We start from the raw sequence: 27,369 nt of genomic DNA, 5'->3' as shown, positions 1-27,369 counted from the left end.
AAATAAAGCGAATTAGGTTTTTTGTTGTTGCTGCCTGTAATTTTGGTTTCTCTTAATAAGACTTTAGTTTCTCTGGTTAGATAGTTCTGCGTTGTGGAGAAATGCATGTGTTTCAAAAATGGTAAATGGAAGATATTTTACATCTTGCTATTTTTGCTAACCATACTCTGACCTCTAAGTTGTCTGCTTATTTCCAAATTGTTCCCCGTGACTTTTTCCTCCTCTTGCTTCATCAGTGCTCTTTTCTCTTTGGGTACCTTTCCTTGGTAAGTCTGTATGAAGTTGGCACTGGAGAGTATATGCACTCAGCTGAGTAATCCTCTAGATGAAGGAGAAATGGGGGGGAAGACAAACCACGTGTAACACCCACCTATGTACTACTTGAAATCAGAAAGTGTATTTTTGTTGTGGGACCCAGAGAAATGGCTTCCTCACACTGAGCAGTTGTGAGGACAGGCATAAAATTTTTTCATGTCAGTCGGGTAGCACCTTAAATTCTTCTAAGTGTTTAATACAAATTAGCTTCGGTTTTTTAATGTCTTTATGCATACCTGAAAAACAGATGGTTTTGTAGTTCAGTCTTTAAAAAGTGTTCTTAATAACTAAGTGAGATGAGTTGAATAGTCCATTTTACAAAGTAGGCAACTTTTATATTGGTTTTTCTGGCCTCTTAAATACAATGTTAAATGCAATGGAAGAATAGAGTTTCAATTTTGAACAAATGTATTCTGTCTGTGAAAACGTTTTATGTTAATTACTTTCAAATTTTTTTACTGAGTTATTCTTGACTCTTTTTTCATTATATATTTATGTCCTTGTAAAGTGGAAAAATGCTACCTAAGTATTACTGCTTTAGTCCTGAAAGAAACTCTTAAGATTTCTGTTAGATGAAAGCAAGCATATGTCCATTTCCTCTAATATTTTGTTTCAAATTCCTTCTCATTTCAAGGCTGGTAATTTTGATAGTTATTTGAAATTCACACATATGTTTATACATTTATTTTATAAAAGTTTGTAATGTATTTTATACTTTAATGTGGATTATTTCTTAATTTTTGCCTTGTTTCCTGCTTAAGTAGTATTCTGTAATTACCTGATTCACTCTGGTTGTGGGTAAATGAAACTATGAAATTTGTTGTCAATTAGCAATCAATGTGGTATCCATATTTTTAAATGTTATAAATTGCCTATTAAAGCTAATTTTCCAGGGCATCTCTATCTCCGTTCCTAATGTAATGCAGAATATTTTACAATAATGCCTAGGTTAACAATGATAGTCTTGCTGTATTGTGCAAAAAAGGCTTCTGTGCAGACCCAGCTGGGTTTCAGGCTTAATTCATTGCTCTATGGTGGGATCACCACAGCTGCTGTGGGGCCTTTACAAATGCAAAAAAGCTGTCAGTGTTTGTTTCATCAGATGCATAAATGATGAGGCCAAGTTGAGGAATCCATTCCAGCGCGCGGTGTTCATGCTGGAGGCATTATTGTTTATAGAATTAGTTTCTTAATGCTTTAAAATACGTGGTGCGTGTTTTACCTTAGAGCAAAATATTTTAGGAGTAAGATGGTTTAAGGATCCTCTGCAATTTAGTCCTTGCTTCTAATAGCGTTTGCCCTGACTTGTGTAAATGTGCATCTGAATTACTGCTCTGTACCTGCCTTGGTCACGAGTAATTCAGTTCTCCTGTCTTGCACATCTTTTTTGCTAGTACTTTGATTATCGTAAGGAGTCACAATTAAATAACTGCACAGCTTTAACACAGATTTTTGTCCCCCCCTTAGCTGTCAGTCACAGGAGTTGTGCTGTCTCCTATGGTCACCAGAAGTCAGTGTACTTCTTTTGGCTGTCAAGGCTTGAGCGAGGTTCCTTCCAGCCAATTAGCAAGTAAAGATGATTGGTTTCAGAGAGGGCTGCTTAAGAATGCAAAGCATGCCTCTGTGCTGGGGCCGAGCACACAGTTCCTCTACCAATTCTCCTTTCCTTTGCTTGCGGCTCCAGGAATGTAACATGAAGTAGGGCTTTTACTTACATGATGCCAGACTGGCTTTTGGGAGGCAAGGGTGACAGGGTTCGGGTCTTAAATTGTTTTTCTGTGGGAGCACTCATGTGATGTTTCAGCCTTTGTTGCAGTCTGTTGGCTGCGTGCGAGGTTTCATTAGGGCACGCCACCTTTCCCATATCATGTAACTCCACCGATAACAGGCATTGCAGGAATTTTAACTAACGCGCCGTTTAAGCCGTTGTCGCTATGATTTTATTAAATGTGCTTGCAGCGTGGAATTTTGCTAATGCTGTAGAGTGATCTGTTATGCAAATTGAATGTAAGAATGGGCTAGTGGGGATTTGTTGTCTGTATGTTGGAGACCTGTCTTGTGCATTTGGAAATGAAAGGAGCTAAATAGTCTTGATGCAGACTGCAGCTGAAATGTTCAGGCAGCCTTTGCTTTCCTGCTTGGGGGTGTGATATTGTCACCCCAGAGGCCAAATTCAGTTTGTAGGGAAGGGTGATGCTGCAAGCATTCTTGCTGCTGGTACATGCTGGCCATGTATGGATGAGCTGAACAACATGAATGCAGGATACCTTAGGCACAGTCGTATACAAATTAGATATGAAATTTATTCTGGCTGGTCGACATGGCGAGTCAAAGCTGTGTTCTTGCTTAAGCTCTTCTGCCATAATGCAGGCAGATTCCTCTGCTGGAGCGAATGATGTTTAGTTCAGTGCACGACTGGTGGTATCCATGTTTGTTGGCTAAATTGTTGGCCTGTAGCTAAAGCAGCACTTTTCCAGGTGTCATGTGTGACAGGGTACTCTTGAGTCCTGCCAGGTGAAGTGGGAAGGCAGGGAGTTCAGCTTCTTTTCTGGATTTGCTGCTTCACTGAGGCACATGTGTTGCTGTAACCCCAGCAGACAAGAGAGAGTCACCTCCTCCCTGCGCTGCTCTTGTGGCCTCTATTATCTCTCGGCTCAGGCTCAAAAGGTGACCAGCCTTCTCATGCTGTTCCAGGGAGCAGGTTGTTTGCAGCTTTCCTTCTGTCAGCACTTTGTAGCTAGAAAAGCAGCAGCAGCCTAAAGAAATCCCTACCTGGCAGACGGTGCCCTATGTCCCTCCCTTCCCTGCTCCTCATTCACAGTCGCCTAAGCGTTGCCATTTATTTCCCTTGGAGTCTCTATTTTATTATTTGCTGCTGCCTGGGGGACTGGCAGCAGTGTGGGAGGGCTGCCCTGGGGGTGCTGAGCTGGGGTGTAGCGGCAGCAGGTGCTTAGGCAGGACCTGGAAGAGCTGTGCCGGCAGTGCTGGCTCTGTCCCCATGGCCCATAGATCGAGGGAAGAAAGGCAGTGGGCTTTGACTGCGGCTAAAGTATCCTCAGCATAGTGCTTTCTCTAAACAGTGGTGGAAATGCACTGAATGTTTTTTAAAGAGGCTCTTTTCGGCAAAAGCAAAACTTCCTTGCAAAGGTATGTCCTTTTTTTAATGTGTAGGCCCTTAGGCCTTGCTTGGCCTCATGATGCAGTAGTTTGGCTGTGAAATGTGGACAGAAATACAGTGAACACACATTGGGCATTTGTATTTTGGGGGCATGGTGCATTTGCGAGCAGCCTTTGGTGATTCCTGCACGGGAAAGGCTGAGCTGGGAAGCTGCTTTTTTGGTGTGGGCACGGTGTGCTGAATGGGCAGCTACTCTTATCCCCCCATCGTAGAAATGTTCTTTTTTGAGAGACAGGGAGTATTGTCATGCAGAAGAAGGTGTTGCAGCACCAGGAGGTGGGGTTTGTACCCATGATGTGGCTGCTCCTGTGCCCCATCCCTGCACCGAGCAGACCAAAGTCACAGTCGTGCAGGGATGCAAATTCTGTGCTGTGGGTGACCCTAGTGAGAGGCCAGATTCCGTCCTGCATGCTGCAAGTACTCTGAGGAGACGGGAGTCCTGCAAATTTGTCTCCTAAGGTCTTCCTCCCGTTTTCCTCTGATTCCCTGGTGTTCTTTAGGTCATGTGTCAGAAAGAAGGAAATTATTATTAAATTCAAAAGGGGGAAGGAGCAGAAGGGGAATGTGACTTTTTCCTCTTTTCCCAGGGCAGGCTTGTTAGCGACCTACACTGCTTGTTCCAGGAGCAGCTGCTTCTGCATCCCTGTCTACCACAGCATCCTTCCTTCAGCTCTGAGTCCCGTCTGACCCTTGAGTTCAAGCTTAGAGATAGAGCTGCTTTATGGGAATATTTTAGAAGTTAAACCAAATTATGTACAGTATAATTCTTGTTTTCTTTTTTTCATGTATTTTAAAAACAAGCATTGTTGTAGAACCAGGCTTTAGGAAAACGCAATTTTTGAGCCAAATCATCTTTGTGGTTTCCTGTTGCCCTTTGGGTTGCTGGTAACATGCCAGGTCATGTTGGTAAAGAAAACACTTTAGTAGTTGCGTAAAAACTTGGATACATTTAGCTGTGTTGAAAAATGCAGTAGTAATGTTTTAGATGTAATAAGCATTTTTTTTTAAATCTTATTAAGTTTGCTCCCCCTACTCTTATGTGTTAAGCCACTAATGAGGAAGTAATGGAAACTGGGATTCCAGTTTTTTTATTTTGACTCATAAATGCATTGGCTTTGGAAATAGTCTTGCAGTGCTAATGGGAATGTTTGCTCTACCAGTATCAGGAATGTATTTCATGATAGGAGGCTGTGTGAAGCAATTGTCTCCTTCCTGGTGAATTGGCTCTTGATGGAGATTCAGAAGAGCTTATTTTAATTAGGCTTTGTTGGAAAACATGGCTCAATGTACTAACTGAGGTAGCTGCTAGTGGCCCGTGGACTTTTCACAGTGTTAATGCAAAATTCCAGGATACTTGCTGTTAGGGCATGATTCTTCTAATACTGTTTGTATGAGAAAAAGACAATTGTTCAGTGATAACATCGTATTTTGTATTAGGAAATGAAAAAAAGGATCACATGGTTAAAATCAGTATTTCAGAATGTTCTGCTGGGAAGTTGGATTTTGGAAGAGGAATGTGGAGGTAATGTGCTGTTGCTAACAAAGCACCTAGGCTTTGGAAGCAACACATTTGCCTTTGGAAAGCAGTGGTGAGTACTGAAAACCCTGACACGCGCTCTCTGTGGAGACACGGCTTCTCTCTCTCTTGATACCCAGCCTCGCTGGCGTGCTGAGCTTTTCCTGTGGCAATTGTAAAGCAGGGGAGAGCTGCTTTCGTGCTTCGGTTGGCAGAAGGCATGTTAATATGTGGCTGCCCTGTCTGCTTTTCTTTTAAATAGATTAGCTGTCGTTCAAGGCTGAGGGAAGTGCAAAACAAACTCTGAAAATATTTCAGATACTTCCACCGCTTTAATTAAAAGCGGTGGAAGTGGAGAATTAGAGCTGCTTCTGTGTTAGGATGGCTTATTCAAACATGCAGCTTAACCAGTTAGACTGCAAGGTGGAAAATGCTAGAGACTGTGTATCTGAATTAAGCAATTTTAATTTGGTCTTTCATCTCTGTCATTACCGAGGGATATCCTGCAGGCTGGTTTAATGAACTCAATCTAGAGGTGTGCAGAGGCACATCTCTTTGCTTGACAGCAGCAAGATGGCATGCTATGACTGGCAGACATATCTTCAGCTTGTGTAATTGTCTGCTCTTGTCATATGATGACAAATGGAGCGATGATCATATTAAACAACAAAAAAGTTCAAAGTAACACGAAGGCTCTGAATAAACTCTTGGAATCAAAGAGATTCTCACATGACAGCATGTCAGTAGAGGTATTTTTAGCCTGAATTAATGCAGCTATAGGAAACTCCCCTCCCCCAGAGAAGTATTACGATGTGAAGTTAAATGTCAGTCAGAATTTTTAGGTTAAATTCTCCACTTCCTACAGGTGTGGGTGCTTGTCTTGTTAGCGCTCTGTCTGTTGCACACACAGGCAAGGAGAAAAGTGTCTCAGGTCAGGAGTTTAAAAAAATAAATAAAGTAGTAACTGGAGTTTGTCTGTAGACTGACAAAGCTGAGTTTTTTTGAATTAGTGTCTTCCAAATTCAGATGCTATAAGGATGAGATCATGCAGAAAAAATTCATCAGGAACTGAGCATAGTTAGGAGTTCTGGCAATTATGTTAGAGGATAATGTAAATTCCCTTCTTCCCCTTGTATTTATCCAGTTTTTCATCCCATCCTGGGTGAAAGCTAATGCACTTCTGTGCATTAGAGTACGAGGTTTTAGGTTTTGCAGAAGAAACTGTCTTTCTGATAAAGTCTGAAGTCAAGTATCATTTTTCCTTTTGTGACTAAGAGGATTCTGCAGAGGGGAACTACCATTCTGAAAAACCAGGGAAGTTGATTTAAAACAAAATGCAGTATTAGAGCATTAGGAAACAGGACCTAAGGGGACAGAAGCTTCTCTGTGTGGCTCTATCCCCCACCCCCCGCCACCCCCCGCCCCCTTTTCCCAATAGAACTGGGACTGAATGTAGTTAACCACAGTGGAAAATGAGTGATACAGATTTTCAATTTTATTCAATTATTGGTGCTTATAGGTTTTCACTTTGGTTGGTATCTCTGTCACAGTTTTAATTAACCTTTCCTCCCCCCCCCCCCCCCCCTTTTTTTTTCCTTCCCCCCAAATATTTTTTTCTTCTGACAGGGAAAGAACCAATTTCAGCATTTAAAAAAACACATATGCTCCCACACATGGCCAGATTAAAAATTTCCTCCTCTGAATGCTTTATTCTTAAACATCATAGAAAATTGCTTTACTTCTGGATTGCCATTCTTGTGTGGTATCCCAGCCCTATAAGCACATTTTAAACGATGTTTTCCAAAAAGGCTTTTTTAGCAGCTGCCCTGGAGCTGGGTTTTGTTGCCAGGGTGGATGTGGGGAAGTACAGAGTGCCCAGCCCAGAATTCAGCAGTACTTATGTCAGAATGGGTCTGAAATACATCCTTTTTTCTTACGTGTAAAAGCCTTTTTCATTTGCTAGTTGAATCAGTAAAGTATCAGGAAAATGTTTTGTCTTTGTGATATCTGAAATATCCTTAGTTTAGTTTTGAATTAGGAAATTTTTACCATGGTGGTCCTGTTGTGGTTTAATTGTAATGAAAATAGAGCTTTGCACATGTAGGCCTCAATTCTCAATTTCATCAATAAAGTAATCTTAGTCAAAAGAATGCCTGCGTAAAAATAGCCCTGTAGAACTCAACAGTTAAACCTTGTGTGAAATATGTCATTTAACGAAATCTCTGTGTGTCAAGTCTATTAACTGCATTGACAGAGCTACTTTTTATTAGCTGTTTTATTCTTAACATCATGCGATTTCCACCTCCTGCAGAAACTGCACATAGCTACTGCTTTGGTGCATGTATGAGTAAGGGCATATTTCTATCAAGAAAATGTGCAACGTTAAAAAGCTCGGGTATAATTCTGTTCATGGTTTTGGATGCCATTTTCTTTTCCATTTATGAAAATGTGCCAGTAGAGTATTTTCCCATACAGATGAGACAGAAAAGGAGTAGTAATCTTTTTTGACTAGTACTCATTTAAGCATTGAATAAGCATGAATCTTAAGAGTTGTTGCAGGAAAACCAGTTGTACTTGCAGTCTGCAGAGCTGCACAAAAATCATTTTACTGTTTTTGTACTTGTATGTTTAGATGTAAGGAGCCATGGAGAGCTGTCAAATATGGACTCTACATTGCTGCCAAAGCTTCCTTCTGAGTATAAACATACCTTAAGAAGATGTACTGCTTTAACCAACCCTATTCTCCTTCTAGTAGAGATAGAAATTCAAGGGTAGAGTTGATGTAGCTTTAAAAAGGAATAAAGCTAATTGGGCCTATTTGCTTGTTTTATGGCTTGAAAAATAGGCAGTAGATTAATCAGAGGTGCGATTCAACATCTGGACTGTTCATGCAAAGATGACAGGGAAGATGGAGATAGATTGTAGAGGGCTTTTAAGTGTGAAACAGCAGAGAAAAGGGAATTAGTCGAGAAATGCAAAGATAGAAGTGACCAAGCCAACACAGTAGTTATAAAAATGATTTCTGTGAAATATTCTGATGGGATTCATCACTGCAGAGTAAAAGAATATTGCAGTAATGGGGGAAGAAAAGAGTGAGAGTCTTTCACAAAGCGTTTTGGCACTGAGGAAGATTTGTGTCTTTGTGACATTTTGCAGGAAGAATTGGCAAGATTTGTCCCTGATAGAGCACTAGTGCCTGCAGAGGGGTGTGAAACACTTGATAGCCATATTGTATTTTGAGTGACGGTTAGTCAGGCAGCAAGTAGCAGCCTTTTACAAAACTATTCATGCAGTTGTGTACAGAAAGGTGGGGGCTGGTTCTCAGTCTCTTAAACAGTAAGGGGAAGAGACTGTCGACTCTTGAAACATCTGTCTTCATTTCGACTACAAAAAGTAAATGTTTGGAAGTGATACAGGCAGCATCTTTGGGAGGACTAGAAAATAGCCTGTTTATTGTGGTAAATAGACTTACATCTCAATGACCATTTCCATGTTGGTTTTAATCTGAGATTCCTTTATATGCAAACTGATGGCTTATATGTGGTGGATGCTATTGTTGACTGGCTTGCCAGCATGCAGTCAAATGCTTGATTAGCACCAGTCATCAGCAACTTCTGTAATTGCCATGGGTTGAGTAAAATTATTACTTGGTATCTTTAAGTTGAGCAGAATAAATCTGGGTTTAGCTGTGCTGGAAAGGATGCATCTTCTCTGATCAGCCTCTCCTTTCCCCTATTTCTGTTACTAGTAGAGTATGTGTGAGTGGATCTTGCTGATCCTGAAGCCGTGTATGTGGACCAGGGTGATGACAGTATTTGGTGGAAAATCCATTTTGTAGGCAGCTTTGCTTAATCAGAATCTCAGTAGCTGGTATGAAGTGGCAGGATTAGTCCTTGCTGTAGCCTACAGTGGAGAGGTTTAGTGCCTGGAGGATGTAAGCAGTACAGCCTAAATGCTTCTGCTACCTACACCAGTGTCATTTATAGAATTTTGAACTGTATACTAAGGAAGAATAAAGTGAATGTAAATGTATTATTGCTCCTATTATAACACTTCAGTAGGATAAAAAGAGAGGGAAAAACTTCAATAGCTCTGATGATAGCCTGCCAGAATAAATGTTGGCTCAGAAGCAACTGTGGTAATGTAGCTTTTTTTCTCAATCCATTTGAGTTAAATGAGAGTGGGGCCAAGCTGAGAAATTAGTTTCTAAGTAGTGCTGGCTCTGATGCTTCCAGGGCGCTCCAGATCTGCCATTTCCCTGTCTTTTCCATTCCTCCCCTGGTCTTAGCATAGCTCAGTGGGTCAGGTCAGGGCTCATCAGCACCAAGAGGGTTTATGCTGTGCATGACACTGAAGGGAATAAGTGGTATCTGAGCAGGTGTGATTTTGCATTTAAATGTGAAGCTTACTAGTAGCATGGTAAAATAATTTTAATTTTAAAAATATATGGTGTGAAGAATGCAGATTGGCATGGGTGTCTGATTCTTTGGTATCTGACTCTGGCTTTCCTTCTGAGTTCATGGGCACGAGTTCAACTTACATCTGGTCTTGCAGCTAAGACAGTCGTCTGCTTTTAAGCCTGTATGAATAGAGGAGTTGTTTATAGGCAGCTTCTAAAATACATGGGGAAAAGGCCATTTTTAGAATTCTAAATTTGAAATGCATATAGATGTGACTTAAAATCTTAGCCATTTTGTCTCTTTTGGGATTAGAGGGAGAGAAACACCTGTAATAAAGGCAGAGGGCTGACTTCAGACTATGGAAAGATATTCTCACTGCTTGTGCCTGTGGTGATGGCTTTACCCTCACTGGGCTGGAAGTTTGCCGCTGCTTTTCAGTTCCTTTAAACTTATGGCCCAGGAGGTCTGGGCTAGTCTTAAAAAATGTTTAGTGCCAGTTTTCCTATGTCATAGGTTTTAGGTAGGGGAGGGTGTATTTGGATGAAGAAACTTTCCTCAAGAGGTTGTCAGATATGAAGGTAAACGTGAGACTGTTTGGTTTTGGGTTAAACATTGTGATTGTTCTGGCAAATGCTCTGGTTGTCTCTCTTTTTACTTAGCAACCAAAAGACACTTTGGACATCAACCAGTTACAAACCCAAGCATCTGATTAGAAACAAAAATTGTAGTAGGCCTTTTAAGGGTAGACCCATAGATGTTGCATTGGGCTTGACCTGATCCTGGCTAGAAATAAAATGCCAACAGAAATTCCAAAGATGGCTTTGATCTTGCATCCGTGTTTGAAAATGATGTCATTTCCTAATGTGTAAGCATAGTAAAGCTGCAAGAACCACAGGTGTTGTACTCCTGCTTCATTGTAGATTCGGTGCACCTTTCTGTCTTAATCCCACTCAAACTTCAGGTAATTGGGAGGTGAGATCTTCATCTGATAGAAGCTGGCAATTGAATTTTAATGGATCTCTGCTGAGTACATTCCTCCTCATTGGATTCTTTGCTTTTAGTTCCCTGTACCAGTTTATATACCCAATGCTGCAACATAATTTTGCAGGGGAGGGAGGAGAAGAATAAGAAAGGAAGAGGCAGCTGAGATGCACATGCATTAAAAAATACCACTTATATTATGGGTTATTTAAGTTGAAGGATACTAAGTAAACATAGAAAATTAGATCATTTACCTTAGCATCGCAGAATATTGCTGTTAAAGATTTAGTTGTAGCAGAGATGATTTGTTGGAGCTGTGCTGTGGTGGCATTGTTTAATTTATATATGCTCCTTCCTAATAAAATGTGTCAGTACAATTGTATGTTGGTTTGGTTTCCTGCCTCTCTCTTTACAGAATTCTAGTTGGAGACAGGATTACAGTCTTGGGAACCTCTGTTTTGCACATGTCTGTGCACTGCTCACGAAGAAACAATCACTGTAACTCATAAATATGTGCACTCATCCTCCAAAGACATATAAAACATGTTTGAGCTATAAGGCTATACAAACACGGAGCAATGCTGATGACGACATGCAAACCACAAGGGGGAAGCTTGACTGGCTCGATCTTTTTAGAACCTGGAAATGTTTGCATAGCCTTGTTGTTTGGCTGCGTTTCTTCCTTCATAGATAGATGGGTAGGTGGGTATCAAAGACTTGAGTGAAAGGCTTTCTTCAGCTGTGTGATATATTAAATCCCATCCTATTGTCCAACTTTTTAGCCTAAAGTCTGATTTTCTAGTTTCTTTCCCTTTGCTTCTTACAGTTGCAAAAAAACCCCAAATGTAATGACCCAAGGACCAGAACACAGAATCTGATTCTTGGTGTGCAGCAGTTCTCTTGTTGGACAGTGTATCAGAGGAGCTGTGTAGCCTGGAAGAGATGCCTCTGTATTCTGTAGTGCAAGGCCCATGCAACTTTATAATCAGTGCATTCCTGCACCAGAAGCAGTTTCAGGAATGTTGGATCATGTGTGGAGTGAAGCTGGACATGATTATGGCCAGGAAATTATTGCTGTGTTGTAAGGAAGACACTGAATGAGTTGCTGTTTAAAAAAAAAAAAAAAAAAGTATTTTCTTTCCTTTTATGTAATTTACTTTCTCAGATTCACTTTCTCGGGACAAAAGAGAGGGAAAGTTGTTCTAGTGTCTTTTATACCTTTTCGTTCTATTTTGCATGTTAAAACAATTTGCTAATACTTCAATTGCCAACAGCTTTTTTAAAATTTTGTTTGTTTTTTTTTCCCCCCCTACCCTCTCCCATGACTACAGTAGAAATTTTACTTTTAAAGTGCTATTTTCCCTACCTGATGATTCTGGTCTTCTGGTGGTGATGGAAAAATTGATTTTGCATAGCCATGGGTTCACACAAGTCCAATACAGCAGGAAATACCACTTTAAAATTTTATAAATTTGGGATTGTGCATCTTGAAGTTGAGGGGTGTGGCGGGTCCAAGGACTAGACTGTTTTTTGGACAAAATATGGGTTATTGAGGCAGAATGTGATTTGACTGTTGTTTCTACGACCTGTCAGAAATGACATATATGTAGGTGCTAGTATGTTATCAATTAATGTATGATTAAATAGAGGATTTGAGAGCATATGTTTAATTATGTGTGATTTCCTGTGGTAAGGATGCCAAAATTCATGTTGCTTACAACAGGCAGATGGAGTTAAGGTTGGTCCTGACTATGTCTAAGATATGAGCCTCTTTCTCAGAAAAATAAAACTGTGGCTATTTCCAAACAGCTACTGGTGCCTGGCTCTGCAATGGGTAGAAAAAGAGGCTTTAAAAAGAATTCCACCATGTGCTGTACGATGAGGCATGACAAGTGTCGTGGGTTGACAAAAATAGTTTATGCGGTTTTGTGACGTGTAAAGGCAGGATGATTTTGTTTTCTGTGAGTTTGGAACAGCACTTGGATCTGTTTGTCCTTTCTTGCAGGAGTCTTGCAGGAGAGTGTGACTGTGTCTTTAATTTCCCCTGAGTGACTGCCAGAAATTACTTGTGTAGCACTCCAGCACGGGAGCTGCCCCTCTAACCCACTTCCTTGCTCTGCCAGCCTGTATCGAGTGTTGTCTGTCTTGGCTTTCCAAAGGAGATGCAGTGGCAGCGATGCCTGAACCACAGTTCACCTCTCTTCTCAGTGACCACAAGGCTTCTTGGATGATGGACTGGACCTAAGTGGGCTGTGCTGTCAGCTTTGGTGTTTGTCTTATAATGATATTTCATAGAGTATTTATTATGTTGTTCTGTCCCATCTTGTATTTATGAACGGAGATGAAGCATTGCTTGCATGCTTCACTTGACAGACCTCTTGAATGTCTTAAAATTGATCGCAGATTCATTTGGAAGTGGTTTTGCTTTCGACCATGTGCATCCTGATCTGGTATGGGGTAAAGACATCTCATTAATTTTTGCTGAGGATGTTATGTGGCTTTTTATTTCTGTAAGTGTTGAAAGGGAGAGCAGAGACAAAATAGCACAAAAAATGCCAGAACTAGTGAACTGGAGTTGTGAGAAAAGTTATTGACATTTGCTGTGTGCATTTAACTCTTTTGGTTGACTTTCTATGGATGTAATTGAGCATTATGTGGGGTTTTCTTTCTGTGGGGCCTGTACCATAACAAAACTTTTCCTGTTGGCACCTAGCACTACTGAGTACCTGCTCCTTACTGACAGAACACTGGGTTCCATCCCTGCCAGGCTTGTACCTAAAGATCTCAGAGCATGGCTGTTCATGCATGCGGCATTTGTAAAATCAGGTTTGGGTTAAAAAAGCCATGTTGCAATGGCTTTGCTAACACCTTACTTCGATTTAAAGACAAACATGTTTAAAAGGAAAATATGCTTTATTGTAACAGCTGGATTTGAAAAAAAAATTACATATATGTTTTGTTTCTCCCTATACTGTGAAATGTGGACTAAGTTTGGGTGCAAGCCTGTGTTGGGGAAAATTTTGCTTGGTGTCACATCCTGTAAATTCAGTCTAGAGAGTTTCTTAAGCAAATAATGGGTAGATTTAAGCGACTAAAACTCTATGTGCTGTTGAACTGAGGCCTATTGATCTTAAAATACAAAGAATTAATTCCGCAGTCTCTAAAAAGAAGTACAACATTTGCTCTACTTTCCAACTTGGCAGCTAAATGAAGGTGGTGCAGTCAAAAGGAAGTGGCTACGAATAGATGAAGCATATTGGTTGTGACTCTGCCAAAGGTGGCCAGCTGTATTGCTATTTTCAGCTAATTCTATGCACTTAATCAGAGTTTTTGCGTAAATTAAAGACTAAAGGTATATTTAGTGATCATTAGGCCCTCCTCTGTAGAAAAGCTTGTTCTGTGGATTAATAATGGGGATGACAGAGAAACAGAAGGTAGCCAGCTAACCATTATTGTCTCTTTTCCTATGCTAAAATACATCAGGCCTCTGTGATCCTTATAGGTTTTAATTTGTACTTTCATATAAATGCCACTTTAGGTACAGTCATATCATGCAGATTCTTGACTTTTTCACTTTGGTGGGATGATTTCAGAGAGAGTGAGCCATAGACAGCACTGTACAAAAGCTTCTGTGAAAACTCCTGCTACCACATGAGCTAAATTGAGCTAAATACCCTGTAAGTAAACCTTTCAGTCTGGGTTTTCCAACTCTGTCTGGAATGAAGGGTGCCTCAGGTCAAAAGGCTGCTGGTCATGCTCCTGGTTTCACAAGGTTTTGGAAATACACTTTGCAAAGCTGTTACTGAGGGAAAAAATAGAATAGAAACCAAATATACAGGTTTCTCATCTATATATGCAATATTTTAACGTTTCTCAGAGACTTAGAGGAATTAAAAAGGCAAGCAAAAAGCGGTGGATTTGAGTTTATAAGGGCTAGTAGGAAAGTGTACATAGAGCATTTATATACTAAAAAATATTAAGTCACTAAAAATAATTAGAATTAGTCAATAGGCATTCCTACAGTAATTGCTGTCTGTTTTGTTCGGTTTTGGTTTTTTTCTCTTGTTTCATGCCCTTATCTTTGCCTTGAATTCCCTGAAGGGATACTTTTCCGATGTCCTGAGTCTGGAATGTACCCTGTCGGTTTTGAGCCCTACAAACTTTTGGGTATTGTCAGACACAGCAAGACATCTTGAAATGCTCTGAAAAAGATTCATCTTACATCACAAGATAGCAGATTCCTTGTAAGTGTGAGCAAGGCAGCAACCACAGCATGTTGGCACCAGTGGGGGTGGTTCGGGGCACACTAAGCCAGCAGAATGAACTAACACCTCTTTGGCAGTGCCTTTGCATCACTCCTGCTGCTCTGCAGTGGATGGGCTGTCCTTAGCGTTGGGGTCTGCTTTTGACTTCATTCCTGCAAGAGCATGTAAAAAAAGGAAACTACCTCCCCCGTGCAGCAGCACAATAAATATCCTGGAAGGTCTCAGTCCATAAAACCTGTTATAATACTGCAATTTATGATTATGTTGTTATTTGTCAAGAAGACCATGAACAAATCTTTTGTAAAGGAATGCAAGGCACTAAATAGGGAAACTCAAAGGCGCCGATGCATTTCAGAAGGAATTTTTTAGGAGGTTCGTATTGATCGCCTTGCACCAGAAGTTGAAATGGGTGATCTGTGGTGTGCTGGAAGCGTGACTGAGAGCATTTGCGCTCTGCTGATTTATTCTGCAGAGGTGCAGGTTTGGTTAGCATGGCCTTAGCGCTGCTACAAGCAGTTGTGCTGTGCTACCTTCTTAAAAAGAAATCTGTAGTCCTCAAGATTGCTCCGTGGACTCAGTGGGGCTGGAGAGATGGCCCATGTGTTGTGGGACAGGACTGTGAGAATGGTTTGACCTGTGAGTGTTTGTGCATTGATGCCCAGTGAGGCTGTCATTTGCTAAACAAACACACATCTCTCACCCACATTTTCGATTACAGATAACATCCCTTGAGGAAATACAGGCTTTCAACAGCCCTGCCAGGAGAATGAATGTTGTTGGGGTAGTATCGGGTAAACCTTTGCAGAACAGATGTGCTGAACTACTTAGAATCAGTGTATCAGTGTATTAAAACTGCATGTATATTCATTTGAACTTATCATGTTATTGTGTCATACTAGAATTGTGTGTTAAGATAGTTTGGCATTCTCTAATAGTTGATTAGCAAAGTCTTTTCCTCGCATCAAAAATATTTTTCCAGTTGGATCACCTTCTGTTTTTTTGTTAGCTTGTGTTTTGATCTTGAGAGACAAAATAGCTGTTTGCACACAGCAAAATAGCTGGATATGGTTTCTTGAAATGTGTGCTTAGAGGGTGGTGTATCTGTCTCCCTGAAGTATTTCCTGAGGTTAAAGCATACTGATAACAAAACTACTCTTGACCTGGGCAAGGCAGAGTCTGTGGACAAAGTCGTGTGGAGCCGAGGTGGCTCAGGGACGAACATCCTTCTGCGAGGCGGCACTTGAAGCAAATGGCCGAATAGGAGAAGATGGGTTTTCTTCCCTTGCTGCAGCAACTGGAACTGAAATTAATTTTAAACTGCTCCCTTGCCTTTCAAATGTGTGATGTGGCTGCCTTACTTGGAAGATCTGAGAAAGCAGGCTTTAGAAAACAAAAAGCATTGTTCCCTGTAACGAACCGTCAATTGGTCCGTCATGGTTTTCAGTTGTATTCGTGATTACCCTTGTGAAAGAGATTAAAATACTTCTCTTTTATTATCAGCAAAGTGAATTCCCCTGCTGCCCGTTGCTAACAAAGCCTGCCTGGCCCAGCTCTGCTCTGCCTTGGGCTTCCCTTCTATTCCCCACGTGCTTATTCCTGTTCGGACTGGTGTATATGTGACAAGATCTGCTCAAATTCAGTATCTTCGTGGTGGGTTTAAATTTGCAGATTTCTCACTACTTCTAGATTCTGTAATTGTATGGAGTCCTTAAGAAGAATTTTGCTTCTGTATTTATGAATATTTTTTGAGCATTCTTCATATTAGTTAAAGCCACAGAGCATATCAGTGAAACCAAGTCCTGAAATGCATTTTATGGTTTTGGGTTTTTTTGTGGTTTTGGTTTGTTTGTTTTGTTGTTGTTGCTGTTGTTAATGCATTTCTTCTATCTACTCTATGAACATAACTCTGGTCAGGAATGCTTATTGTTTCATATTTGGGTCTGTCTTTTGGTTGTCTAAAGAGGCTCTTTTTGGTGTTGTGGTACAGTAGTTGACTGGGTTTTATCACATGTGTATTTCTCATCTACCACCTCTATTTTATACCTGCAAATCAATTTGAAGACAAAATACAGACCTATTGTCGCTTTTAAAATTATTTGACATACTTACTGCCTATGGTGTAAGTTTATTCCCAAACTGCAGAACTGATGTGCGTAGCTTATTGAAAACAAGGACTGTGCACATTTTGCCTCACTGATTAATTTGTAATTGATCCAGGAATCCTGCATTTGAACAACCTGTTTTGAAGAGATGCTGGCTGCATTTCTCCTGCATAGAACCATAAACTCCTAATCAGGAGACCCAGCATGATGCTCTCCTTAACTGTGTGCAGTCAGAAAAGTTACAACAGCATTTAAAATACAGATAGCTTGGTTTGATGCTTTCCTGTTTCAAGTTAGGGACAAAATTTATGAACCATATATGGGGTGGAGGGGCCTGCCTGTCCCTGTCCCTATTGGGGGTCAGAGGGATGATGTCGGGGGATGCAAGGTTCTCCCAGCTCCTGGTGGAGGTGTTACCCCAGCATCATGTCAGCACCTGGGAATCTGGCAGTGCCTTCTGTAATTAACAGCATAAGGTCCACATTCTCTGCTTGGGAGGATTTTGAGGAGAGGTTAATGCTGCCCAGGCCTGTAACCTTACTGCTAATGAACTGTTTGCAGTAACACAACAAGCAGTTTAAGTGTGTGGGTTCAGCAAGCAAAGCGCAGTGTAAAGTTTTATGTAATTAGTGTTAATGTTTGGTACAAAACACCCCATCGACAGTATCAACTGACTTATCTCATTATAAGCTATAGCTGTTTCATGAATCTAATAAAACATGAATTTTTAAGACAGGGTAGTGAGAGAGGAAAGCATGAAATTAGATTAGAGCCTATAAACATAAACTCTGGCTTCTCTGCCCCTGTCCAAAGTAGCATTTAGGCTTGTCTTTTACAGCAAGCATTGGCTTTATATTTGAGCAGTAAGGGCCAGGATACTGTCATTCTGGGAAAGTCCTTCTATCAGTCCCTTACAGAGAGAAGCGTTTTTCCAATTTCCTTTACTGAGATCGGGAGTTTCTGACTCAGCTGTAGTGAAAGGTTTAACCGAGCTCTTACTTAGTGTTATGAAATACTGAGAATCCTGCTCTGGAAGAATAAGCGTTGTTCCGATCTCCTCTGCTTCCATAACACGTTTCCATGATATACACTATGGCTGTGTGGTCGCTGTCTCTGTCTTCTTCCTCTTGTATTGGAAGGCAAAAGGGTCATCTGTGGAAAGAGGGGGGAAATGATAAGTGCTGAGAACTGCAGCGGTAAGAACCAAACAACCTTGGTTTGTGGAAGGATAAGGAAAGTCCAGAAGTCCTAAATTGCTCCTGGCACAGCAGTGGCTTTGGCAGGGTGAGGGATGGGCTGCAGCGTGAACCTGAGCTGCATGATGTCATTCAAGCTGGTGGTGAAAGGGGTGACTTCCAGGTGGCAGCCAGGCAGGACTGAGTTGTTGGGAACACTTGTTAATTTCCTGACTCTAGTGAAATTTAAAATCCTTCTTGAAACAATACTTAAAAAAAATTGTATTTTTTTATTTAGAAAGTGAATAAAACTTCAGGGAGATTAAGCACATTCCTGGAAGAAATGGAGTAACTTCTTAAATCTGGAACATGAAATAAAACCAATGTTAGGGCACAGGGTTGGTAAGCAGGAGGAAGGGCTGGGGCTGGTTTCTGCACCCATCAGAGCCTTTAAACAAGGCAAGAATGAACATGCTGTAGAGTTATAGGATGTCTGAGGTTACCTGCTGTGAAAGAGCAGATTAGCATGCTGTGGTATTTTGTTTGAGGTTTCAAGAAATTATCATATCCGGATAGCAAATCCTTGTATAGAAATATACTGCTGTTTCTTCCTGAGATAGTTTCCTTTATCCTGAGGCATTTTATCCTCCCCAAGATGGAGTTCACTGAAACTGTCTTCATTCAGAAAGTGAAGACATTTATGGTATGATATTTTTTTTGAAGCAGCCCCATAGTCTGTAAATGTAATGTTTTCACAACAGGAGGACTGACAGATGACTAACTGGATTTTCCTTTTGCTTTTTACAACATTTCATAAATGCTGAATAATTTCCATAGTATGAATTGTTTTCATACTGGTGAGGAGTTCAAGTGGAAAAATGCCAGGTATTGGTAACCTACCTGGTATGCATAGTGCCTCAAAATATCTTCAGTTTATATGTAATATAAATACTGTAGGCCAGTCATCATCTTGACGGTCCTGGCTGTCCTTTCTGTCACGCAAATACCTGCAAACACTCTCTTAATTCCTACAACCCCACATGTCTTCAGTGTGGAACTGGACGCAGTAACCTCCACGTTTATCCTACCTTACTCCAAAGTGCCGTGAGAAGGACTTGCCCCTTCAAACCCAGCATGACAATGTACTTGAGCTGGGATGATGCCTTTAGCTCCGTAGTTTATTATGAAATAAACTTCTCTTGCTTATTTAGGAAAAAAAAAGTTTTCTAAATTTTGCATAGAGATCTATATGAATTACAGATTATTTTTTAAGTTTTGCTGAAGTTCTTTGTTATAGTCTTCAACAGAATGATTCATTGTTTTATTCATGATACATCATCTATACAGAAATGTCTTGATTGCATTTCATAAGCCCAGTAAATTGGCCTCACAATGGGAGAGAGTTAGTTTCTCCTCATTAGAGATGTAGACCCTCACCAGCTGAGGCATTTTTGTTATTGCATCAGCAGCAGCATTGCAGTGGCATGGTAGCGCTCTGTGTTACGTGTGGAGAACATGTAGAGAAACTTTCATTTTCTCCTCTGCCAGTACTTGGCTAGGGGGAATAACAGAGTTTGCCACATGTTGCTAGTAGTTGCTAGCTAGCTTTTGTGCTCAGTGCTTTTCTCCTGTGGGTGTAGGTAGTCTTGGAGGATGCTGACAGTCAAAAAAATGCTCCTAGGGTAGTTTACCCATAGTAACTGAAGGTGGAAATACAAACACAAGGCACAGTTGTAGCTGGTCGAGCATCATCCCGGCAGTGTTTTGTAGAGGTAAGGGAAGGACTGTATGTGCACATCTATTTGTTTGCTTTATAGCATTTAGGTTTTCTAAACGTGTTACGATGAGAAGATTAAATATGTTAAGTTTGGGGTTTGCTTTTTGTTTTAATTCCAAAAGCTTATGTTACTGAGTGAAAGTTAAATAAGTTACTGTGTTTTGGAATATTTGTTAGGCCTTATATGTACTGTAGAGCCTCCAGGGTTTTAGGAGTAAGCTACTTTCCAGGACCTCTGATGACATCCAGATAATACATGATATTGGCCAGAGGTAAAGCTGCTTCTTTTTAATAAACTGTTGCAAATTTCCACTACTTGCCTTGGAGAAAACCTGTCTTTTGGGAAATGGAAATTTATTTGGGACTTACTCCAAGATAAGGTTATGTTCAAACCTTGAGTCTGGAACGAAACACAGACAAGAAGAATATAATTGTAATGAGTACAAGATGCCTGCAAAGTGCTGCTCTGAGTTCATCAGTAAATGAACTATCCCGACCCCAAGAGCAGTATTTGGTGGTTTTGGCTCCGTTGAACGTCTGTGTGGGACCGGCAGGTTTTCTGATGGATAAATGTGGTGAAGTGGCTGAGGGCAGGAGCCAGGGAGGGTGCACAGGTGAGAGGGAGAGTTTGGCTGCTGTTGGGGAAGATGTGATGATTTGATGTATTTTGCTGCTATGAAAATGGGTGGTGTAGGTCAGATGAATCAATTGGTTTGGTCCACAGAGGTGTCTGGTGAGACCAGAGCCAGCAGAGAAGGAGAGGTGGGATGTGTGGCATGACTCTGGGACTCTCAGTGGAAGAGGAAGCAAAGAGAGGAAAAGGCTAAGAGCGAGCAGAGGAGTGAACCTCCCCATTTGGCAGCAGGGTGTTACAGCCTTGAGGAGCTTCATATTAGGGCTTTTTCCAAGCCTGAAGTCTGTTTGCTTATCAGGTCCCCCAGTTTAAGGGTGCTCACTGGGTTTGGTAGACAGCACATGGTTGTTTCCTTGCATGCCAGCTCTTCCTGAAATCCTTGCTACATCCTGCAGCCTGAAGGGCAGGAGGGGAAAGAATGCCATGGGAGCACTAGCCATTTCCAGTTGTTGGTAGGAAAGGATAAGCAGATTTAGGACAGGGGGGAGAGTAAAGCAAATTTTTTGTTGTCGCCTGCTCGCATTAATGAGAGGGATTGTGAGGTGCTTGTGTATGAGTTTAGATTTTGCTAAGCCAACTGATCTGTAAAAGCAGAGAGTAAATCCATTTTCCCCCCACTACTTTAGTAATTGGCAGAAGGCAGAAAGTCATTGTTGACTGAGAATAAACAGATTTCAGGCATTCCTAGACTGAGAAACCTGCTTAGCTTTCTAAAATCGGTCTCCCTGGTGCTCTGCTAAAAGCTTAATTGGCTGACATTTTGTATGTAAGAGATTTGCTCTGCTGGCCTAAATTGAGTTATTTTGTGTAAATGTTTTTGTGGGGTTTATAAAATACTCTCCTCTGACCATACGTGTGTGTAAACTCTGGACTGTTTCTTTTGAAAGAGTAATAACGAGTACTAGATGTTGTGGCTTTGGCATACAGGGGATAATTTAACATGGAATTCAGTTTACACTTCCAGTTAACCTTGTGAGGGATAAATATCTGCTTTTTTCCCCCTGCAAAACCAGCTGCTAAGACACAGTCTTCCTGTAATTACGAAAAATGATGGCTGTGGTGGTCATGCCAAATATTAGGGATGGATAGCCACTCTTTCCTTTCTTAACTGTGTCAGTGCTGCAGCTTCATCATAACAGGTACAACACAAAGCTTTGCAAGCACTTGAATCCTCTACAAGTTGAGAGATCTCATTAGGAAGGAGTTAATGTTGTAGCAGGGCCGCTCTTGCTGCATGTCTCTGGCTTCAGCAGTGACCAAACTGTCTCCTCCTCTCTTCCTTATAGTGCTCGAAAGTCATCTCGCACACTTCCTTGCTCTGTTTTTAGTACATTGTAATTAGTATTTTCATTCAAGCTTTAAAATTCCTTGGAGATTTGCCTAGGAGAGGGCTGTGCACTTTTAACCCAGCTGCAGAAAAGGGATCTGCATCGTATTAACCGTGAAATTTGCAGGTCAGCGTTGGAATTTCAATATTTGGTGTTTATAACTTGCTGCCTGGTTTGGTCTTTTTTATTTCGCATTAATTTCCACCTCTTGTGCTCCCAAATGTGACTGTTTCTCTCCTTTTAAAATATTTTTTTCCCATTGGAATCAAGTGCTTACTCCATCCAAGTATTTGATGAACTTTCTTGGCAGGGATCAGCAGAGCCGCAGAGTTGCTACTTGGGGCTTTCTTTGTTGGAGATCTGGAATGAGTTTAAACATTAAAGTTTGTTTAGTTTTGGGTATGACAAAGGCTCCCCTTGAACCTTTTTTTTTGCATGCTGTTAGTACAGTAAACATGTGTAGTACAATAAACACCTCCACCCCCGATTTAGGTGTCCAGCAGTTCATGCTGGGGGTGGATAAGCCTAATTTCTTAGGGTAACAGGGCATGTACAGTAGCTTTGTTTCTGTCGTCTTGCTCTGAAAACTTGTCTTCCAGTTCCTAACCAGAAGAGGATTAGGAGTATTTTGAATAATTTGCTGATGGTATTTTTTTAACATGGAAGTGATCTAGAGTGATCCTGAACTGGTGGCCCTGTGAGCAGAAAGACAGGCAAAGCTCAGCAGTTGTCTTTGTGTTGCAATGTGCCCGTGCCTCAGGCCCAGAGGCTGGGAGAGCTGGCAGGGATGGAGGAAAAAATGTCATTGCTGCAGCCAGATGAGCAGAAGATCTTTGGGAGCAAAGGCCATGCAGCCAGGGAAGAATCCCACTCTTCCCATACTGCAACCCCGGCTCAGTTCTCCCTTTCTGTTCCCCTGCTATTAAACTTTGACTGGATTTTATTCTATTCAGATGTCCTGGTCAGAGGGATTGGAAACAAAAGGCATGGTTGAAATGCCAAAGATTGAGACTATTTGAGGAAAATGTAATTAAATTGTTGAAGGTGCCAGCTGTGTGAAAGAGGGCTGGTTGAGTCAGGGAGGCTGGGCTGCGGTGCAGCCCCAGGGGAAGGAGGGTGACCCAGGGGAAGGGGAGGAAAGGCTCTGGTGCATCATCTGTGAGGGGGAAGGAAGAGCTTCAGCCAAAGGTTGTTTCGCTGCAAGTTGTGGTTGTGTGTGTATTAAGAAGGTGGCTACAACAGGCACTTTCAATAAACATTTAATGGAGGGTATTCACTCTCTCTGTGTGTTGGTCTGTGCCCTAGCAGGCTGTGCTGGTCTCCCACGCCTTCAGCTGCATCTCAGCCTCTAAGTGATACAGCCTATCTCTGTGACTCAGTTGTGTCAGGAAATGCTTGGTGTTGCAATGTGAAGGAAAAAAGGAATCCTGAACACAGTTCTTCCTTGTCTGCCACAGGAGCACCAAGAGAACATCTGAGAATTTTTTTGTGGGGCGCTGCTTTTCCTGCTTTGTTGTAGAACAGTCCTGTAGTGCCTACCCTGCATGGCAGCCACCTCTGGAGTAGGTGCTTGTGAACCTTGTGAATTTGTGGATGCCGTCACTTAGATCAGGAAGTAACACATGTGCCTAAAACAGTTAATATTCTGGGGTGCATGCTGTATTATTCACTCCAAAAGGTTAGTAATTGGAAATACAGTTTTTGAAGTTAAATGGTATGGTCTGAGCCAGACCGATAGCTTACTTATGCATAAAGGACTGTTGTGCTTCCTCCTTCTTCCTAATCAGCTTCCAGTTGCTGGCTTCTGCTTTGCCCTTTGTACCATATGAACCTTTCATCTGTTTGCAGAGCAAACATCATCAATTTTCTGATTTGTTAGACACCCAATCAAAAAAAAAAAAAAAAAAAAAAAAAAAAGAGATGAGGGAGGAGTGGGAATGGAGAGGAGGGTGTCAGACTGGCCAGCAAGGGCAGGAGCTTGCTCAATCACATTGTCTGACCACACCCTTGGACAAACACTGGCTCTCTGGCTGCCAGAAATCATCCATTGGCCTTTCACTGTAAAGGCAGCAGAGCCCTTCTGAAAAGCAGTGGGCACATGGGCTGACTGGAAGCAGGGAATGCTACCAAAGTGAAACTCTACCTTGCTTTGACACTGATGCACGGCTGTGTGCACAGACGTGATTTTACCCAGTTTTCCTTTCCAGACTCTTATGATGAGCTGTGGCCTTGTTACAGCTTCAGGGACTGGGCATCAAACCCAACAACCTGGATGAGCCAGAGGTGTGAAGGTGAAATCTGTCCCAAATTTACCATTGCTCTGTAGGGGTTACAAAGATGAGAAGTATATAGTAGAGAATATCATCAACCTGATGTAGTAGAGAATATAATTTATTCTAGAACTGATAGATATTTCCCATCAACACTAGATATGCTTTATATTATGGAAATAATGCCAAAGTCTGAAGACTAAACTATGTTCTTCCTGTAAAAAATACAACATTTCATATTGTTTCCTAGAGCATATTTTGACAAGGGTTATGTTCAGTGACAGCAAATAGGACTAGACAGGGTCATACACTGAGCTGATCAGTGACGGGCCTGAGAAAGTGCTGTTGAATCTTTGACAGCCTTTCCATGTCAGGAATTGGTTGACCTAAGTGCAGGCTGGGGAAGAGTCTAAGGGAAGGCTTCAGGACTGACCTAACCGGTTGCTAATGTGGTGTTACTGTAGTTGTTAGAAGGGCTTCCTTTGTATCAGAAAGTACAGCTTGTGTAGGTACATTTTGATAACATGCTACTTAAGAAAATGAGTGAGCTGGGATTTTGCCAATGTGAGCAGGCTTATTTTCTTGATAAGCTCCTAGAAGCAGTAACTGCATAAAAAAGAGAAAAACAGGAAAAGTTTATAGCAGAAGAAAGTTTTTACTCCATTCACATGATGTTGAGGAGCTTCTAAAAACTTTATTCTTCGATTTTTTTTTCCCATTGCTTTACAAAGCTTGTGTTGCATTGTGTTGCTTTTGAGACCAGTATAAACCCACTGTAAGTGCTCTGGTGCCCATTTTATGGTAGGCAGACCCATCAGCTGGGCAGCCTGAGGTTGGTATTTGCAGCAGGGACTTTGCTTATTTGGGAGGGATGGCAACAGTAGACGGAAATTGCAGAATAATTCAGGTGAGCTTAAGTGTGTGGGTCGAGGTGTCTATACTTTGGTGCTGAGGGCCCAGCAGGAGTGGACTTTTCCAGACAAGATGTATAGGGACAGCAGTTTACCAGCTGTCCTGGAGGGCTTTTTGGTTGTGATGGTCGTGGTGGGAATGGTGGGTGCCAGGAACAGGCCACCCACCGCCACAGCAAATTACCTGGCTTGCAGCCTGCTCCTAGCTCTTTACAAGAGATACCCAGGGCAAGGGAGCAGCCAAAAAAGTAAGAGATTGAATTATTCTGGCAGCATGATTTTACCTTGGCTGGCTGGTACTCCGAGAGATCTGTGGATGGGTGGAAACTTATACCTGAAAAAAAAAAAAAAAAATTGTGGTTTATGTGCCGCCACCTAAGTGATGCTTCCAGCACATCCACATGTGTAGGTTTGGTGGGGTGGTTGGGCATGGTGAGCTGAGTGGCTCCTCATCACCAAAGTAAGGCCTTATAACCTGCCAGAGAGAGGACTCAGTAGGGATGAGGATTAACTGTGGAGTTCTTGTTTGGTTTATAATTTTGAACTGAATGGTTTCTGCCAGCTCCTCCCTTCAGAGCGTTCAAAACTTTGTTCTTATGCAATGTCTGCCATGAAAAGATATTCAAGGGTTTTGCGGACATTTACATCCTTCTTCCACAAATGTTATCAGGCAGGAAGGAGGGGGACCATGTTTCTGTAAATAAGTAGTCCTTCAGCAGCTTGCTAGGAGTTGTATGGAAACAAGGCAAGAACTTTTCCTGGACGTGCTTCTTGCTCCTGGGTTTTTCATGCATGACCTTCTCCTCCAGCAGTCCTCTTAGGTGGCCCACTTACACCCGTAGTTCTCTTCTGGGCAGAGTCAGCTGGCCGCGTATGCTGGCTTTTGAAATACAAGGTGTTTTCCTTCTTGCACAATTGACAAGCCATGTTGCAAGTACCAGACCTGTCATGGCAGTCCTGCTCTCCCCACCCTGTTCAGCATGCACTGAGGTGGAGGATGCTTGGAGGAAATACTTTCTGTTCACTCAATGCCATGTATTAATCATAAGTGGCGATGTCACAGTAGCTAACAAATTAGATGCATCCTCCTTCTGCTTCCTCCATGGTTCCTGGAATAGCCTCTGAATGGTGTCTTGTCTCAAAGTGCGGTAAATCAGCCCGGAACAAAGGCGTTATGAACAGGACTACCCACAGATGTCATGGGAAGAAACGAAAAATTGTAAGGCTTTACTTTTGTGCTATTGTCACAGAACTTCTTCTTTTTCCCTTTTCTTCGTAAATGATTCAAAGCTCTGAGGAGGGTAACATCCTCTTTTTAAAACCTGCTGTCAAAACAGAAAGGAAATGTACAATGCAAACAAAAAACCAAATTCTGTTTAGGTAACAATGACCTGTCTAAGTTGTCCACAGTGTGTGGTCCAGAGAGCCGAAGTAGCTTCTGTTTAATTTATAATATGTATGTGTTCTGCAGAGTACATCAGGAAAAAGGAAAAGGGAAAAAAAAAAAAAAAAAGAAAAAAACACCCTTCTGGAAGAGGGGGGATTAGAAGCAAACTGACAGACTGTTTATTACGCAGCGTATAACTTACCAAATGGCTTCATTTTTCTTAGTGGTCCAGACTTGTCACTTCCATTTGGCAAACTCCAACGCTGCAAATTCTGAAAGCAGCTATTATTGGCTTCTGCCCGAACTGTGCTCAGCTCATATAAATTTGGTGTCTGATCTTTTATATTGAGATTAATAAATATTTATATAAGCAGACCAAATATTGCCAGGCCTTTCCTACAAAATGTGAATTTGAATGCACTGTTAGATTTTCAGGTGATTGCTTAAATATGTATAATTTAGCTTCACACATTTATACCTTCTTTTTCCTGCCTCAGTACCTCTCTGTTCTGCAGTGCTATATGTAAAATGTGTAGCCAAACATATAGGCACAAACATATAGGACTGTTATTAGATAATCGTGTTAAGGATGTGCAAAACTGCATGGTTTAATGTGGAGGAGAACAGACAAAGTAACTCTTGTTCAGCACAGCATGTGCCTTTTTCTTAGTTAGGACCATTACTCTGCTATATTAGCTGTACTAAGAGTTTATATTGTCTTGTCTGTATGCAACTTGGACAATCCTGCAGAATAGGTCTAAAGCGCTTTCTTTTAATTTGAATTCATCTTCTCTTTTTGATTGTTTCTTTACACAGACCAGCCATCACACACCATGGTGTCATCATTTTACCAAAAAGCATGTGCAGAAAAAACTTCCAGGTTGCTCTTGAAGGGGTATTGTGCTTTTTGGGTTGCTCTCATGCTCTGTCACTTCCAATTCTCAGATTTAGTATTGGCTCCCCTCATTTTATGTGTGCAGAAGCACCTGGGAAGTAACTGGAATACTACCTGACAGCCATCTATGCAGCCAAGCATGGGGCTTTTTTTTCCAAGGGTATTTGGTGTGGCAGGCTGGAAAAATGCCCTGTGTGGAGCCTGCTGCCTCTCTGGCCAGTCAGTCCTGTCTCCT

At 41.5% G+C, this 27,369-nt stretch overlaps 1 protein-coding gene across 8 annotated transcripts in view; it reads left to right on the top strand.

Moving 5' to 3' along the window:
- Positions 1-27,369, top strand: part of JARID2 (jumonji and AT-rich interaction domain containing 2) — a 211,354-nt gene that overhangs the window by 15,552 nt on the left and 168,433 nt on the right. Inside the window, exon 1 of one of the 8 annotated variants that reach the window (XM_068182090.1) lies at positions 12,050-12,128. The exons of 6 other annotated variants lie outside the window; for them this stretch is intronic. The gene's annotated coding sequence lies outside the window, so the exon portion shown is untranslated. Of the gene's footprint in view, positions 1-12,049; positions 12,129-20,600; positions 20,625-27,369 lie in introns of those variants that run through there. One more of the 8 variants, XM_068186641.1, reaches the window with a different exon arrangement.

The sequence above is a fragment of the Anomalospiza imberbis genome, chromosome 1 (genome assembly GCF_031753505.1).
Source record: "Anomalospiza imberbis isolate Cuckoo-Finch-1a 21T00152 chromosome 1, ASM3175350v1, whole genome shotgun sequence".
In the NCBI taxonomy this organism is placed as follows: Eukaryota; Metazoa; Chordata; class Aves; order Passeriformes; family Viduidae; genus Anomalospiza; species Anomalospiza imberbis.
Note: the sequence above shows the minus strand (reverse complement) of the source record. Positions and strands in the feature narration are given on the sequence as shown.